Source organism: Mastigoproctus giganteus, chromosome 7, assembly GCF_048544385.1.
Source record: "Mastigoproctus giganteus isolate SK-2022 chromosome 7, ASM4854438v1, whole genome shotgun sequence".
In the NCBI taxonomy this organism is placed as follows: domain Eukaryota; kingdom Metazoa; phylum Arthropoda; class Arachnida; order Uropygi; family Thelyphonidae; genus Mastigoproctus; species Mastigoproctus giganteus.
In genome coordinates, this window is record NC_143581.1 from 182,940,304 (window position 1) to 182,958,110 (window position 17,807).

Sequence of the window (17,807 nt, forward strand, 5' to 3'; positions counted from 1 at the left end):
GGAGACTGCGGACTAAAGGAAGGGATGATGATTGGCAGCAGCTGCAGCAGTAAATGCACGGCTCGAGATGCCGATTCTTTGGTCACATCTCTATGCTCACGTCTCCGTCCCTATGATGGTGATGCCGCCTCAATCCGACAAGGTATATCTACTCAAGAGCTTGCTTCTCTGCATCAGTTAGCGAGCATCTCTGATAACATCAGTGTCATGTTTAGCTTTTAGATACCGGCGGTTATACGGCATGACGCCTGAGACGCATTCCAGTGTATCCGTAGACAACCCTAACTTCGAGGTGTCGTCGCCCTTGTCTTCCGCTACTGTAATAACCACAGATGTCTGGGTAAGAATGAAGTTCTAATTTCTTGCCTTTGTAGTGTTTTTTTTTCTTCTCCGCTTGCAGTGTTTCCGCATCAACTATTGATCCAGTGGAATTTAACACAATCATTAGAGACGCCGTACATACACTCTCCGCATACCACTATACGTTTGTCTAGAAATAAGAGCTTTTGAGGCTTTAAGTATGCTGGCATGTGGTCTAGACAGGAGGCATTATTTGTGAGAAGCAAAGAATGATGTGAACATATACAAGCCATAAAATATTGTAAATAAGCAAATGGAACGAAGTGGTCTTCGCCAAACAAACAAAAAGATTTGTTTTATATGATATTAATATGTATTTAAGGGTATTCTTGTGTTTTCCTAAATGATTTGTTTCGCTTCCATTCGCAGCTACGTAAATCCAAAAAATAAATGAGAGAGATCATCGCAAGACTAAAAATTATTCACATTATTGTAAGATTAACTTTTCATAAGTCATGCTTTCCTACCAACGGATAATGGCATTCCACTTGGAATAAATAGCGTTAATATAAATATACTTCCAAGGTGGATAAGAGATGTTTATTAAGAGGGAGGTACCTCGTTATGATTTTTACAATATGAGATGTATGATGCTTATGTACAAATTGGTTTGCCATTATAGCTAAGTACAGAATGATACTTAGCTATTAATAATGCACTACTGGTACGATAGTTTTATTAGTTGTAATTATTGCGGTAATTAAGTTTCGTAATCCACAGCTATGTTCCCACTAATCTTTCATCTTACTTGCTAAATCCTTCATTTCGCTAATATGAAAAAGATAACGGTTTCCATGATGAATCAAAACAAGACGACACATCTTATTTAAGATGAAAATAAAGTGGAATATCTGCAATTACTCATAATTCAGCTATGAAACATAAACTTACTGGTAATAAACTGTTGTCGGTATTGGCCTGTCTTGGCATATTACCTATCGGCACCGAAGATATTTTTCAAATATTTTGCCAAATATTATATTGTTACATTCAGCATACTGACTAATTGAAGAGAAGTTGAGTGTTTAACAAAATATACATTAATGTATACAAAATATACATTAATTTGTATCTGCTCCGACCTTTCATCATAAATATTTGCAAAACTTCAGCTCATATTTTGATTATAGATTATTTTGATAACTAACTCAACGCAAAAATCATAAATCGATACTCTCTTAATTTCATAAACATATATAAATCGCATTGGTGGTTAATTTATTACTTAATGTTAAGTGTTTTTTTATATTAATTCATTTATGAATTTCAATCGGTTTTATCAAAAAATGGTTTCAGGATGATTCCTTCCAGATAACAGTAACTGTTTATGAACTTTAAATATATGTACGAGATATAATAAAAAAAAAGAAATCAGTGATTACAGAGGCCAAGGAGAGTGAAAATAGAAATCAGAGTAAATTATAAGTACACTAAGTTGTATAAGTTTACATACATGGGTAGACTTACGTAACTCTAATATGCTTGTAATTTAACCTTTACTACATTAACGAGAAGTAGAGCCATCAAACAATAAATTTTATTTTCACCAGGCATGAACAAAACGAGTTTAGGAAACCACTTCTGAGATAAATATTGTAGTTGGTTTAATTGAAAAAATGAAAAAATATAACCGAAAAAATCTAGATATCAGAATGTACTTTCCAGTCGCCAGTGGCTAATTGTGTCCCAGATTGGCCAGTCCTGGTTTTTATTCATTATACGTAACAACCGTTAATAATCATGTGTTCAAGAGAAAAAAAAAGTAATAATAACCTACCTTTATTTGTAACACTTTGTTCGACACCACGCCTTCCCTTCCAAAACACCTATGGTTCTTATGAGCTCCGGTTTAGGGATATGGAGTTGCACTTTTTTACATAACTAATGAAAAACTGGAAGAAATAATGCGAATCAAATTAATTATACAAATGAAGAAAAGTTCAATAATCAAGTCCCTCAAGAACTGCCTAAACCATAAAAATACTAAGATAAATGTTAAACTATAAAGTGAGACCAAAACATTAAGTTTTGGACTCGAGACCAAAACAAATACCTTGCTTGCTTAAAAATAATATGAAATTCAATGGTAGCAAGAAGTTAAAAATGAATTAAAACTCCCGTACATCACCAATGATGTTACGCAGGAAAATAAAGAATTTTAATCAAAATAACCTCCCTTCTTTCTATCTTCTTTTTTATTCTTTGAAAAACGGTAAATTTTTGCCCTCCCCACCCCTTTAACTTTTCAAGTAATTTTCTTAAGGGAAATTTCTTTATCAGAATTTTGTAATTAATTGTTGGGTGCCACCCTTTGTTTGTGTAATTCTACTTAAACTTAATAAGATTCCTATTTGATTGGTGTTTGCCAATATTAATAAACCACATAACATAGCTTCAATTCATAATAACGAGACCAAGAAATACAAATGTTTTAAAACAGAAGAAGCAGTGACCAATAGCAATAATCGCATATCCAGCTTATCAGCTGAGAGTAGCAGGATTGGAGTGTAGAGGAACATGTTCCGCTCGCGATTGCGACACTCCGGCAGTGATCAATGCGTATTAGTCTGCACAAATCTGTGTTCGCAGGACAATTTCCATGTTGCGCGTGGCTAAAAAATCCAGAATAACTTCAAGAGAACCATACTGCTTCCGCTTGGGATCCTCTGCCTAGAGCTACGATTGAAAAGGCCTTTAGAATTCCTCTATTCGCTAATGGGATCTGAACCCAAGACTCTCCAAAAGAATGATAATAACATCTTCGTAGTGCAATTCCATCACATAGGCTTGCACTGAGGGGTGAAATTACGTACAATAAGCATATATCATCTACACTAACCAACTAGAATTGATTTGTAGTTAAAAAAGTGCAGCCATTATCAACCCACTGCAGGATGGAAGCCTCTTCAACAATTCATGCCGAGGGAAATGGACCATAATCTGCCACGCTGGTCCAGTGCGGGTTGGCAGATCGACCGTATTCAGCAGTCAGGGGCTTGAACCCCGGTCTACTCAAAGAGCGTGTGCTACTGCACTCCAGCTCCTGCCCGCTCGGCTACGGAGGCCTACAAATAAAGAATTTGGCCATAATGACCGCTTTAATGAGTCGTACGAAACTTTGTACCAATTTCTGGTAAGAAGATAGTGGCATTGTGATCCACTGTTCCTTTAAAGCATTCGTGAGCTCCACTAAAGCAGAATGTTGCCTTGACCTTTCCCTAATTATGGTTTACAGTTTATTACAAGAATTTTCAGTTGCGTTGAGGTCGGAACTCTGTGCTGGATGTTCGGAAGTTATTCTCTTCAAACTGAGCATTCAAAATCCTTGTTTTGTAACAAGCAGCGTTGTTATATTTGAAAGTTTTTAAAGCTCCTTATATAAAATTCTCACATTGTAGGGCACACCCACCTGATCAAAACCAACTTCAATGCAGAAGCACCATTCAACCTAACCTAACCTAATCCAAGCACTGAAATTAGTGGATTCAGTCCATTCTACGAAAAACATCCCCAAAACAAGACACCATCTCTTCCTCCTAACTTCACAGTTGGGACAACACGCTCAAGTACTTACTATCCAACAGACTATATATATATATATATATAAACGAGCTTTGAGAAACTAAACACATGTTACTTAATCTTAATAATAATATTAATTGTTGTAACAAAAATAATCCGATTCTCACTCTGCTGTATAGCACATGGCTCCCAATCTAAATGGTAGATGACTTCCAATCTGGAGGAGCACGTATAAGTCGGTAGAACAGCCATAAGCGTTCTTTGGACATCCTCCCTGCCCAAACACACCCATTAGACTGGAAGAGCAGGTTGCGTGAGTTCAATTCACAGGACGATTTCCATTGATCCATAATCCAGGTTCGTTGTACGTTGTTCTATGCCAATCGAGGGTATACATTTCTAACGCAGGCTTGTGGACTGCAGCTTATTCTTGAAAAATCATGATATGCAACTCTCTCTACATTTCCCAGAACACTTATAAGCTCTGCCTGTGAACGCTCATAGCTCCAAACTCAGGTTCTCTAGGGTATTTTACGCCTAACTGGCATCTGGGTTTCCTTGTGTTCATCGTTCGGTGTACGTTTGAAATGGATTTCGGACAAAGCGTTGACCACCTTTATGGGCAAAAGTATATTCATGTTTCGTGGTCACAGATTGGTGGGATGTCCCATAACTTTTAGTAGAGTAGTGTATCTATATAGTAGGCCTCGGTGTCTAGCTAGATTTATTGGACAATGACACTTTCACCAGTTCTGGAGAACATACAACTTTCGGTGATCTTTACAACACTATTCTCATTTTATCGCAGTGTGGGATGTTTATGGAAGAGGTGTAGACTACTAAAACGCCCTTAGTTCCAATTTCGCTGGATCTGAAAATATCCAGTTCTAGCTGAAAGTATTGCTTTAAGATGTTCTGCCTTCCTATGTAAATTCAAATATTTCAGCCTCGTCTTCCGTCTACATTACCTTTCAAAAAAAGTTGATAGAACTTTGTCAATTTTACTGTGATATCAATACAATTGATAAAATTAGATTTAAAATGTGGATAATTACAATTATTTCGGATTCACAGGGTGTGCAGAACACTCAGGTGTAGAAGCATGATAATAACATATAACTAATAATAATAATAATAATAATAAAGAAACTAATAATAAAAATAACAACGTAATATCTAAAAGAGATATCATGAGTGAAATAAATATGATGCTTATTTACTGGTATTATTATGATTTACATAGTGCATTAGAATCTAAGACCATACTGCGTTGGGTGTAATATGTCTATACAAGTGTGTGCTCAAGGGCCGATTTGCATGTTATGAAGCTACTCGCTTCGCCTCAGATAGATTAACTACAGCCCCGATTGAAAAGGCCTTGAAGAATTTCTCCAGCCTCCGCCGGGGTCCAAATCTAGGCCTCTCCAAAAGAGTGACAAAGGCAAAACCACTGTACAATTAACGAGGATCTTCTAACTGCGAAAAAGAAAAAAAGGAAGTAGCTGCTAAATAGTTTGTGCGAAGAACTATGCTTGACTAATAGAAGTTGCGAAAGCAGTAGTGGAGAATCTATCCATACGTTTGAATTGATTACATTTTAAACAAAAAGGACACTATAATATAATATTATACAAGTAGAATGCTAAACAGAAAGTCTAAAACAATGACAGATTCTTAGTCACGCCAGAGGTAGACGTCTTAATCTGCCTAAGGTAGGTGGGACAATCATATCTACCAATGGCATGAAAACATTAAAATCACATAAATTTGACTTGAATCTCACAAAACGTATACATGCAGTTCAAATATTACGTCTCTAATGAATAGCTACCAGGTTTATTACTTAAGCAGACTCGCCCACACTCTCCTCCAAAAGTACAGAACAAGCAAAATGCATTGGTTGTTTGAAAAGTAAGATAATGGGTGTTTTTGTGAGAAGATATCTAATCACAGAATGACGAAACGTCACATTAGTGTTATTTATGTGTCAGCATATTAGTGCTTTATTTTTTGATATAGCCACCCATCATAATGAGGAAGTTTTTCCACAGTCACGAATGCATACCTCTGTACAGAAATTCAGGGGTGTTCCCATTCAACCAGAATTAAACATACTGTTTAACTTCATCATCATCATCATCGAATCGGTAAATGATTTTTCCAAGAGTCCGAACGAAAGGGACAAGGTCGAGACTGTGTGGCGTATGGGAAAGCACCTCTCATCTGCAATTATAACCACTTTGTGTGCAGATGACAACTGTTTCAAATTCTGGAAAAAAAAACTAGGAATGCAATTAAAAACTAATGTAATATTCGTAATAAACATCTAAAATCATAAGAACTGCAAGAAATTAAGATAAACAGAATTTTTTAAAATTTGTTATACAGTGAGCTTAAAATACTTTCAAAATGTCATATCTGCTAATAAATCTAAGAAATTAATAAAAATTAAAACTAATAATATAAGTTACTTAATTATTAGACAATCAAAAAGTTCACTTTAATCTGTCAGTGTTACTTGCCAGAGTGCGCATAGTCTCTCCAGGTCATACACGTACACGGCAGGTTGGCTTCAAGCCAAATTGTAATGTGGAATCGAACTCTAGCCAGCCAATCTTGGCTTGATCGCACATACTACAATGAACAGTGCTCATGATGACGACTGCCTTAAATTCCAATTGCTATGAATCATTATGGACAATAATTACTGTATGTAGGCAGCCTTACAAGCAACTTGTGACACGGGGACTCTGCGACTGGGCTTGTTCCTAATAGTTAAACTCCAAAGCGAACCACATTAGTTACTCACACGTTGTGACCGTTCGCAATGACTGAATCATCAAGCATTAACTCAGCAACAATAACAGCACAGAAGACTAAAGTAGCCGTTTTGAATAAAAACTAAATTTATTTTGGTTTGCTGGTTCCCTATAACAGTAGCCAGATGTGACAAGTACAGGGCCACTGCTTTTGTTAGAATCCACGTGATACCAATAAATACTGGCGCACTATGGCCATAGTTGCCGATGCGCCTAATAAACCCCCAACAACAATAACAACAACCAATAAATACGACAATGTTATTGTAATCTCTATCCTGTAAACTCTTCTGACCCTATGGCGTAGTCCGGGACATAAAGCGAAAATTTATTCATAAGAAAAGTTAAGTGGCATCAGCTTGGGCAAGATTCGACAACATTCTTATGGAGACTGCCAACTAATGCGTAATAACAAGAATCATATGGCGCACTATGGAGATAGTTGCCGATGAGCCAAACAAAGAAACACGAATCATAATCTTAACATGTAAAATATAGAGATTTAAATTTGCGATTTAATTATTTACGTAAGACTTTATCGTATTTAAAATAATTTTGATAATTTTAATATTATTAATATTGTACATCGATAATATTAAAATGTAGCTGCTGGGTAGATTTCTTGACCTCTAAAATTTCTTAGGAAAATGGAATTTAGTTAGGATGTAATAGACTAGTGAATGTAACCAGATAGGAAGGGAAATATAATTTCTGTTAATAGAAATGGAAAAATTATACATTAGCTCTAATGATCGGTGAGTTCTTTGTTGGTACTGAGTTTTCTATGGAAAACTATAACTGTTTCAGGAGTAACTGAAAATTAATGATCTTAGAACAGAAACAAAAGGTACGAAATTACACACATTATTACTGATGAGAGAGAGAAGGAGATACATATAGCACATATATATTAAAACACATTCTAATTTTTAAAAAGCTCTTGATTTGGCAAGCATTCCTTATTTATAATATGTCTGCCAAACTGAAGACTCCTTTGCCGGCTCCGCAGCAACTCTAAAATCGGTAAGTATTGACATCCGCATTACAGAAGCCTGTTCACAATGTAGTATTATTAAGGGGAAGGTCGATTTGAGGACTAACTTGGCTGTAGCATTTCGCGAGTTATGCGACGTTTTGTGTTCCTTCTCGTTTTTATGAAATTGTTCCGATTAACATGTTGCAAGAAGATTAGATAATAATAATAATAATAATAATAATAATATTTAGAATAATAATAATAATAATAATAATATTTAGAATACAATACAATACAATACAATACAATACAATTTTATTTACAATACAATACAATACAATACAATAATAATAATAATAATAATAATAATAATTTTACTGTATACAATTAATTATATAATAAACTCCCTAAATTAATTAATTATACAATAAACTCGTAAATTGGCGTAAATTAATTATACAATAAACTCCCTTTATAGTTGGAAGAGTCAAGGATGGATTTCAAATCAAGTGTAAGTCATACAAGTAATAATAGACGCCAATAAATAGTGATTACCATTATTTCGCACATACAACATGTAGGTTATACGGCGTGTGTATTATTAAAGAATTAGCAGAACTGCATCAAGAGTTTAGTTACATTACTTACATGCCAGTAGAAATCTTAATTAAAATACATTATAATATTTTTTTCTGTTTACACTCTGGGACGATCTGAGTATAAACGGAAAAAAAGATCAGAGTTCATAAGATAGAGAGAATACAAAACATCATCATATTTAGCAGTAATGCAGGCTTGAACCACGGTCAACTCAAACACAAATACAAATATACTTCAAAACTGACCACTCTGCTATTACTGCTATTATTGTTATTATCATATAATAACACAAGAACTCTTTAAGAACGAACGGGGCCTACTTTTTGCTTCAACATAGTGAATAATGAAGCCTAATAATGCTTCAAAACAGTGGGATCGTAATAAAAAAAAATCATCTCCTGAGATGGTTCATCAAATCGTACAACAATCCCCCCCCATACCATAAATGGAGTCTGGATTAAACTTTAAACACAATTATTTGAAATATGTTAAGATTATAATTTGAGCAGCTGTTATTTTGTTTGGATCAAAAAAAAAAAAAAGATTCAGTCAGTATAAATGACCCCCCCCCCACCCACCTATACCGTAAAATCTGTTTTGGAAAGTAAGCACAAAAGTTATTAGAGAATTATAAAAATAAAATGTACAATAAGACAGTGGTAATTAACTAACGATACCATATAAAAAAACTAGGCGCCTCCGTAGGCTGGTGGGAAGGAGCAGCAGCAGTGCGTAGCACACGCTTCTTGATTAGACCGGGGTTCGAGCCCGTCACCACCAAATACGGAGGATGCGAAAAGGTCAGGGAATGACCACCGCATATCCCGGAGCAATATGGCCTTAGTTGCTAATGCTCCTAAAAACCAAATAACAACAACATATAAAAAACTTTTCACATAAAAAATGTATGTATAAGATAGTTTAGTCTAAGTTTAAAATATACTGTCAAGGGCTCTAGGAAAATATTTTAACGGATACGTCAATAATACAGGTTTAATATTGTTACAAAAAAACATCAAATAGAATATATAAAATTCCGTGATTCAACGGTAGATGAAGTTGGGTTTGTAATCATAGTCTCTGTACAGCTGTCGGTTCATTTCGATGTTATAAATGATATATCACATAGTCTGTTATTAAATAGGATTAGTTATTCGTGACACAGTAGCATAGATTAATATTTTGGTGACTTCCTTCATCACAAATGATGATCATGGAGTCCGGATGCCTTATATCGAACATATTGTGCAAACTATTCATCAATCAATTTTCCCGATGGTGTCAGGAGTGCAGTGATAAAACTTATCCATCCGGGGAATTACTTGAAGGCGATCAATGTTGTTCTGTCTACTAGGGTTCAGGCCTCACCCTTAGAAGACAGGAATTTTGTTGCCATCAGAAACGGGAGCGTGCGGGTCCAAACCATCGGGAAAAATTTGTTTATAATTTGGATATGGATCCGCCGCACGTAATTTTGCAACCATATTTTATACACGTCCTAATATTTGAAATGGCAGAAACCTTGAGGATCTAAAGGCCAGGTGTGTGTGTGTGTGTGTGTGTGTGTGTGTGTGTGTGTGTGTGTGTGTGTGTGTGTGTGTGTGTGTGTGTGTGTGTGTGCTGGAAGGGGGAGATTCATTAGCTCTCCATCGTTTCCTCAACAGATACTCTTCAGAGGTTTCAGAGAGCTAATATTTTCGATTCGTCATTTTACGGTGATGATTAGTCTTATAGCCAATGTTGGGTGGGGAATTGACACGAGGCTCGTATTTCAAAGAAATCAATTTTAGGAATGTTGACATTCGTTTTATAATATGCTCCGAAGTGTTTTGGGAGGAAGGAGAGAACTGCCGCCAAATCTCTGCAGTGTAAAGTATGGAGAAGGCTATCAGTAGATGTACACAACTGATAGTTGTTGGCAGATGTGGGGTATGGAAAAGGTTGGCTGTCCATCTTAGACCTCGCGGGTGGTTCAGTGCATATGTGCGAGTAATACAGTGCACACACAATCAGTCACAAAGGCAGCACAATTTGCCACAGTCCACAATCAGTTACTAAGGCAGCAATTAGCCACCTCCACGATTATTACTAAGGCCGCACAATATGCTACAATCCACGATCAGTCACTTAGGCAGCACAATGAGCCACCATCTAGATTCAACCACCAGGGATCAACCTCTAAAGTAACAGAGTAAGCCACCATCTGGAATGAGCAGGTTGCCACACTTGTGAGCTTCCAGAATTCACCTTTGTCGGGTGTGTACTTCAACGGAGGTGAAGCTGTCCGATGGAGCGGAAACATCGGAAGAATTTCGGTGTGCTGCTGGTGATGTTTAGCAAGTCTGAACTGCGCAGTAATGGCTGTAGAAATTACATATATATATATACACAGTATAGTGAAGGTGAAATGTTTTCTGACCGCGTGGTGAATCTGTAGAGTGAGTAGAGTAGCGTTTCATGAACACTTTTCATCCATAAATGAGATAACTCAAATTTTGAAGTGTTATTGTATCGTACTGTAAAGCGTATTGGTTCGAAGATGGTCCCTGCACGTTTTGAAACCAGCTAACCTATTTCTACTTAAAAAGGTCTTAGGAATAAATTCCTCTGGTCATCAATAGAATTTGAACCCAGACTTTTCAAATGGGCAGCAAATAAAAAATCCACTCAGCCACAGGACACATTCGTAGGGTGTAAAAGTAAGGACATACTTTGTCCAAGCCTTCTATCGCAAAAAATAATAATAATAATTTTTCAGTTCTAATATTCATGTCTCTTATTTTTCTACAGTATCTTATTCAGAAGTCATTGCCGTAAAGTAAAAGAGCGAACCCATAAAATATAAGTGAGGAATTAGCGGTGCATGAATTGGACAAACCATGAACAAACCATGTTACTAATCACGATAATTCTAAACAATGCATAAAGAGAAATGATAGACGGAATCGAATTACTTTCTAGTGTCAAATTTCAGATATTAAAACAGTATGGTTAAGGTAGTAGTCAAGAGAAGCAAACCATAGAAGATTCAGTTACGCGTAATTAGACCTATATTTCCTATTTTCTCAAAAGTAACACACAAAAGTCTGTTGTAAATAAAAATTTAGTATCCAATTACATTTTTTCTTATTAACTTTTAATTTTAATAATAGTTAAATAGGATTTAAATGTTATTCTAATTATATTCATTTATCATTGAGTCATTATACATACTGGAAATTCCAAACAACCTATGAAGCATTTTAAAATATAGCTCCAGAAACAGGGTGAAGTCTTTAGCTATTTAAAACAAAATAAAATCTGCAAAATGACACATCACATAAAAAACAACTTTTTAAATTTGGATTTATTGGTGGAAGTGAAAATAGTTCATATGTTTACGACCAGAGAGCAAAGATTTACATATTAAGACGCAACGATACGCACAACGTACGTATGAAAAAAGGGAAAGTAGCAATTTATGTTGTTGAACCGGGCGAAAAAAGGGTAAGGCCAACAAGAAAAAGCATTAATACTTCGTCTTTTTCATAAAAACAACCATAGCGTCATAGCTCTACCCCATTTTCAAGCTCTCAAACATGTAATATGACCTTCATGATCAAGACAAATCCTCATTAATATGACATAAATCCACTAATGATTCGAAGATGTATAATTTCTTTATAAATCTGAAGAATAAACGGAAATATCTGCGTTAAATCACGAACTGGACGTTCTCGAATTCGACCGAAAGTTGTCGCACAAATCTATTAATGAATAGGCTACCACTAGTGCTCACAGCACTTATAGCGTTCGTTGGATTTCTCGAATTGCTGCTGTTCTTTAGGGCACAGTCAGGTTCTTCGAGCTGACATGCACCGATATCCCTATAAAATCACAAGGGTTCATCATATCTTATGCGCAGATAAGTCTAAACGAGAGTGACGTTTGCTCAACGGGCGCTGAATAAAATAGAAACAGAACCATATTGGTGGTAAACGTGTCCTGGTCTGAAAAAGCACATTTTTTGTTGAATGGAGCGATATGGCGCAGTAGCTTGGGCTATAGAGCCAATAAATCGGCTGTGATAAAGAAATTGTTACAAGCACACAGGATTGCCCTCCTGATGATGTCCCGGGCTTGTAGGACCACGTCTACCTTGGCCTTACAGGTTCTGCTCCGGAAACTTCCTATACAATATGAGATTCAATATCGATTCTTCAAGTACCATCTAAATAAGAATATTCCAGTTGCACTGGATGACGTTCAGCTTGATTTAATTGTTCCCGTGGCAGCTGAGAAAAGGAGACAGACTTATTTTTGTCCAGAAGTGGCAAACAGACTGGTTGGCTTCAGACCGACCTAGGAAGTGTTACAATAGAATTCATGTCAACAGTTAGGGAAATAAAGAAAAAAGAACTGCGCTGGTTTGTATGGTACTTTTTTTTTAACTGGTCATGGGAGCATTAATAGTAAGCTTTTCAAACTGGGCCTTTCTCCAAGTACGCTATGCCTTTATGGTTGGGCCCGAAACTGTTGATCACGTACTTTTTGATTGCCATTTTTATCATGACTATCGACTGGAATTATAACGTATTACAGATGTTTTAGCACGGGATAATAAATCAATTTTTATTAAATCTCAATCTCAAATTTTAAAGCATTGAATATATTTGCGACGCGTGCATTCAAGAGAAGAGAAGAATTAGGTCTTTGATCCCTGACCAAACCTTGAAGGATTTTTTTTTTTTTTTTTTTTTGGATTTTCTATTATGAGACATTCATATAATGACTGGACTACTTATGTTGTGACAGAACTTCTATTGTGACAAGACACTTAATTTTCGACATGTTTTGCTTTACTGGACTTTTACCTGAATTAGACTTGACTGATTTCAGAACTTCTATTGCGACAGAATGGTTAGAACGGCTTGGGTGGCAAGATATACAAATTACTGGACATTTTTCTGATGGGACTCTAACTTGAATTGGACTTTACTGACTTTGGGTTGTCACGTTGATATACTTAAATAGTGACTGGACTTATATAGTGACAGGACCTATATTGTAGCAGAACTATATTGTGACGTCCAAAAATTTTGGATGTCTTGCTTGACTGGACTTTCACTTGACTTGGACTTAACTGACGTTAGAACTTCTACTGTGACAGAATGAACTACAGTGGGATATATAAACTACAGGATATATAAACTGAACATGTTATCTTGAAGCGACTTTCACTTGAATTGGACTTACTTGATTTTGAATTGTTACTCTGATATAATATGATTCATGTTGTGATAGAATTCATACTGTATCTCCATCGTGACAGGATTTATAGATTAATATGACATGTTTTTCTTGATTGGACTTGACTGTACAGCGTTTATCTTTATGTTTCTTGGACTGAACTGTGAGTGTCCAAGACTTAACTGCCTTTATATAGTATATATTGCTGTACACCTTTAATGCCCTATCAATTGGAAGTATCCATGGGGCATGATTTTCTCATTAAGTTTTGAAATTTTCTTCTTGACAGAGCTCATGATGAAGATTCGGCGCCTCCGTAGCCAGGTGGGAAGGAGCAGCAGTGTGTAGCACACGCTTCTTGATTAGACCCGGGTTCGAGCCCGTCACCACCAAATACGGAGGATGCGGAAAGGTCAGGGAATGACCACCGTATATCCTGGACAATATGGCCTTAGTTGCTAATGTTCCAAAAAACAAAACAAAACAAAAAAAAAAAAAAAGATGAAGATTAAATTATTGCTGCTGATCCTAAAGAAATAGTACATAAGGATGGGATTTGCATAGGATATTATCCTATGAATGGAGAAGCAAGTTCCACTTCTCCTTCTTTACTCTTACTTATATCTTCTAACTTCTAAGGCGGATTCCGTAGCCTGACCCCCCTCTTTGGTATCCTTTCCTCCCATAATTCCAGTTCCCAAACTTCCTTCTGTAACGCTCTCCTTCTTATTGCTCTTATTTGGGCTCCCTTGGGACTTTGGCCCAGGTTTGCCTAGCAAGTGATAGCAGATCCTGGCACGCCTCCACGCGGTGGGGATGGGAAGGGGTGGAACGTGGTAAGCAGGTGTTGGCGCTTCCCACCTGCTAAGATGCCAGGCGCCGGTCATACAACACTACAACAAGCACTTTTTTTTTTTTTTTTTTTTGGTAGTTATTGGCGCATCGGCTTCTGTGGCCATAATGCACCTCCCAAGGTTTTTGTAGTACTTTGATCCAAGCCCGAGGCGGAATTCGAACCCACGACCTTTGGGTTGCCAGGCAAGCGCTTTACCCACCCGGCTAGCCCGGTCGGCACAGAGCACTACACAAAACTTACACACAATACACTACATACACATGACCGAATATGACGAAAGCCTCTTCACAAGATGTACAAAAGCGGATAATGGGGGACCCTAGGGTCCGCAATAACAACACTTGAATCCCCCTGAATCTTGAATGGAGCGATGATCGTTGCAATTGGCTCTCAATTTCCGAAAGCCCATCTCAATTCTCCACAAGTATGTGTCGTACGGATTTACCGCTTCACTCATCCTTGGGCCATTCTTTTTTTGAAAGCCCACTTCTGGTGGAATGGAAATGACAACCGTCACAGAACTCTATAAAACTGTTAGGAGATTATATCACGCGTACGAGAGAGCGCCAGCCTTCCAGACATAATCTTCATGCATGGTGGCGCTCTACCTGTTTCCACTCTACTTCATGAAACATTTTCATCTGATCAAATAACACTGAACAAAAGGGAAACATTTTTCCAATAGAAATATGGTGGATTTAGTGTAATTTTAACGCCGATTTCGAATGTGCAGTACGTTTTTTATTAACATCCTCAATTCGGAAGGTATTTCATATTTTAGTTTTCGTGTACTTGACCAAGGAAGATGGAAGGCCATTACGCTGGCAGACTAGTGCTGAATACTGATCAGACAGAGAGTTCCAATCATTGCAAAAGTAAAATCAAACAAAAATTGTTTACTGTAGTACTTGTCATTCCATGAGCTGTACCATATTTTATGGAGGAAAAAATCAAACGCTTAAAATTTGTTGTCCAGTGTAATGGGTATGAATTTCCCCAATTCTTGGCCTCCACGATCGCCGGACTTGACTTCTGTAGATTTTTGGCTATTGGGTGGGGGGGGGGATATTCGAAAAGCGGTGTTTACAAAGATAATTATGGGGTTTTTTTATGGTTTTTTTATCTTAAAAAAATAATACCGGACACGAGGTTTCAGCCATCGCTCTGTTGTTGCTGCAGTCAAGTGCGAACAATGCCATTCTCTGTCTTCTTAAAGTTATAAATCAACGAGGTGGACCGATAGAAAATCACTGTTATAGTTACAGTGCATAACAGCAATTTCTGAAATCGTGATTTATTAAAGCAAACCCGGGATAACACGGTTTTTAGGCGCGTTAGCATATATGCAAAATTCCCCGTTGTCTTCACCATGTCCGACCGTCCCCATGTAACAACTCGACTCCCAGTGGAAGGATTTTCATGAAACTTTATATTTGAGTCTTTTAAAAAGACTTGTCACGCCACCTCAAATTTCACATAAAAGCGGATTAATAAAATAATTCGGCAGCTATTATTTCTTTGTCTGTCCGTCCGTCCGCATGTAATAGCTCGACTCCAGTTGATGGATTTTCCAGAAATTTTATATTAGAAATATTTATAGAAAATATTTATATTTTTATAAAATTTATATTTATATTTTATTTAGATTTTATATTTACTTTTAGAATGATTTTTCGAGCCTTCCCAAATTTCATTAAAATCGGACTAATAGAAATCCAGAAATTATTACTTTTTTTTTATAAATATCATATAGGCTCCCCACATACCGTATATTGTAGCTGAAGCACTGAATATTATGCCATGCGCTGGTTGGAGGAATGAATGGACAAAATGGCGAATGCCTGGAAACGAAATTTTCTCGGTTCCCGCATAAAAGTTGCTTTTTGCTCTTTTTTTTTCTTAAACGGCATGAATTATTTCTATTTGATAATGTACTTGAAATGGAATGCACTGTGTACATTAACTAACTTGTTTTATATTTGCATCCAAAAGTTTACAGTCTGCATCTATTTTAATTTTTTTATATGCCGCTCAGTTCCGTCTCCTTAAACAAAAGAACAAGACAATTATTGCTCCCGCCTCCCATAGATCATGAGAGTGAGTATAGTGGGTAGAGCAGGAGATAAATAAATAAACAAATTTTGTTTATACTCCGGGACGACGACATAAGGTTCGAGGAGTTCAACAGATACATATAGAGAGATACAAGATTTCCGGATTCAATAGTCACGTGGGTTTGAACCACGATTAATCAAGAGCATGTACCGTCGCGCTTGACCATTCGTCTATAGCATATCCCATTGCCAAAGTTGTCCAAATCATACTTGAATTTAGAGACGCTATATTCATAGTATACCTAAAGAAAGAATGTCACTGAACTCAATCGATTTTTTTCCTACCCTCGAGGAAGAAGGTTGCGACACACACACAAAGGTGCCGATGCACACAGTTTGGAGACCACTGCAGTCTACACTCTCAATGACGCACTGGTTGGTACCAAATATTTTTTTGGTCATGGACATATCGCAGTCTCTGTATATTTTCGTGTTCGACTAACATTTACGTTTTTAATGGACGTACTTTGGACTTGATTTCGTAGCGCTTCTTAAGGCTTATTTCATCGCATGAAATGATGAAACATAGGAAGATAGCCGATATTTTGTATGTACGTATGCATGTATGCATATGTTGTTCATTCACCTTGTTCTTATTTTTCTTCATATTGTATTGCCAACTTTGCCATTGCTTGTATGTTGTATAAATGAAAAATGAAGTTTACTGTGTTTCTTTTCATATATTTGATTGGCATATTTATTGTTTTTTCATTAACCCTCTATTTGTTATGGAACTTTAGTCTTACCAATCGCAGTTTTAGCAAACACAGTACTTTTAAGGAAAAGTACATCCCCATGGTGGGAGAGGATAATTGTACAATAAAATCTTGGCCTTCTGATGGTAAATATCGGAACTATGTTTTTTTTTTTGTTTCTCAAAAAACTACATTCAGTTTTATTCCTGAGTGTGTCAAGTTTTTTTTAAGAGGCTTCGTTTTTTGTTTATTTATTTATTATTTTTTTTTAAATAGCTAAGGACTTTATTATCACCCTGTATTTCAGAGAATTTATTTTTGGTGGTGGTTTTAGTCGTAGTAGTAGCAGTAAATGATGCAAAGAAAGAAAGCTTATATAGCATCAGTCAAAAAATAAATAAATAAAAAGGACCACCTGCCGGCTGAAGGCAAACTTCAGCACATCTATTTTGTAACCATCCTTATTCAACTTAAATTTATGCCCCCTCATTGTGTGTAGATTCAGCAAAGGGGAAGAATGCTATTCACATTCAGCTTACTCAATCCATTCAAGGCGTGAAGCAGCTCAAGTAGATCACTCTGCAGGTGTCTAGTCTCCAGAAGCTGAAAATTTCAGCTTCTGGACACCCTTTTGTT

General features: G+C 36.6%; 1 protein-coding gene across 1 annotated transcript in view; it reads left to right on the plus strand.

Annotated features, from left to right (window-relative positions):
• Positions 1-75: 75 nt before the first annotated feature.
• LOC150083378 (uncharacterized) overlaps positions 76-17,807 on the plus strand; it is a 169,187-nt gene continuing 151,455 nt past the window's right edge. The window contains exon 1 of the mRNA XM_090377226.1: positions 76-340. The gene's annotated coding sequence lies outside the window, so the exon portion shown is untranslated. The remainder of the gene's footprint in view (positions 341-17,807) is intronic.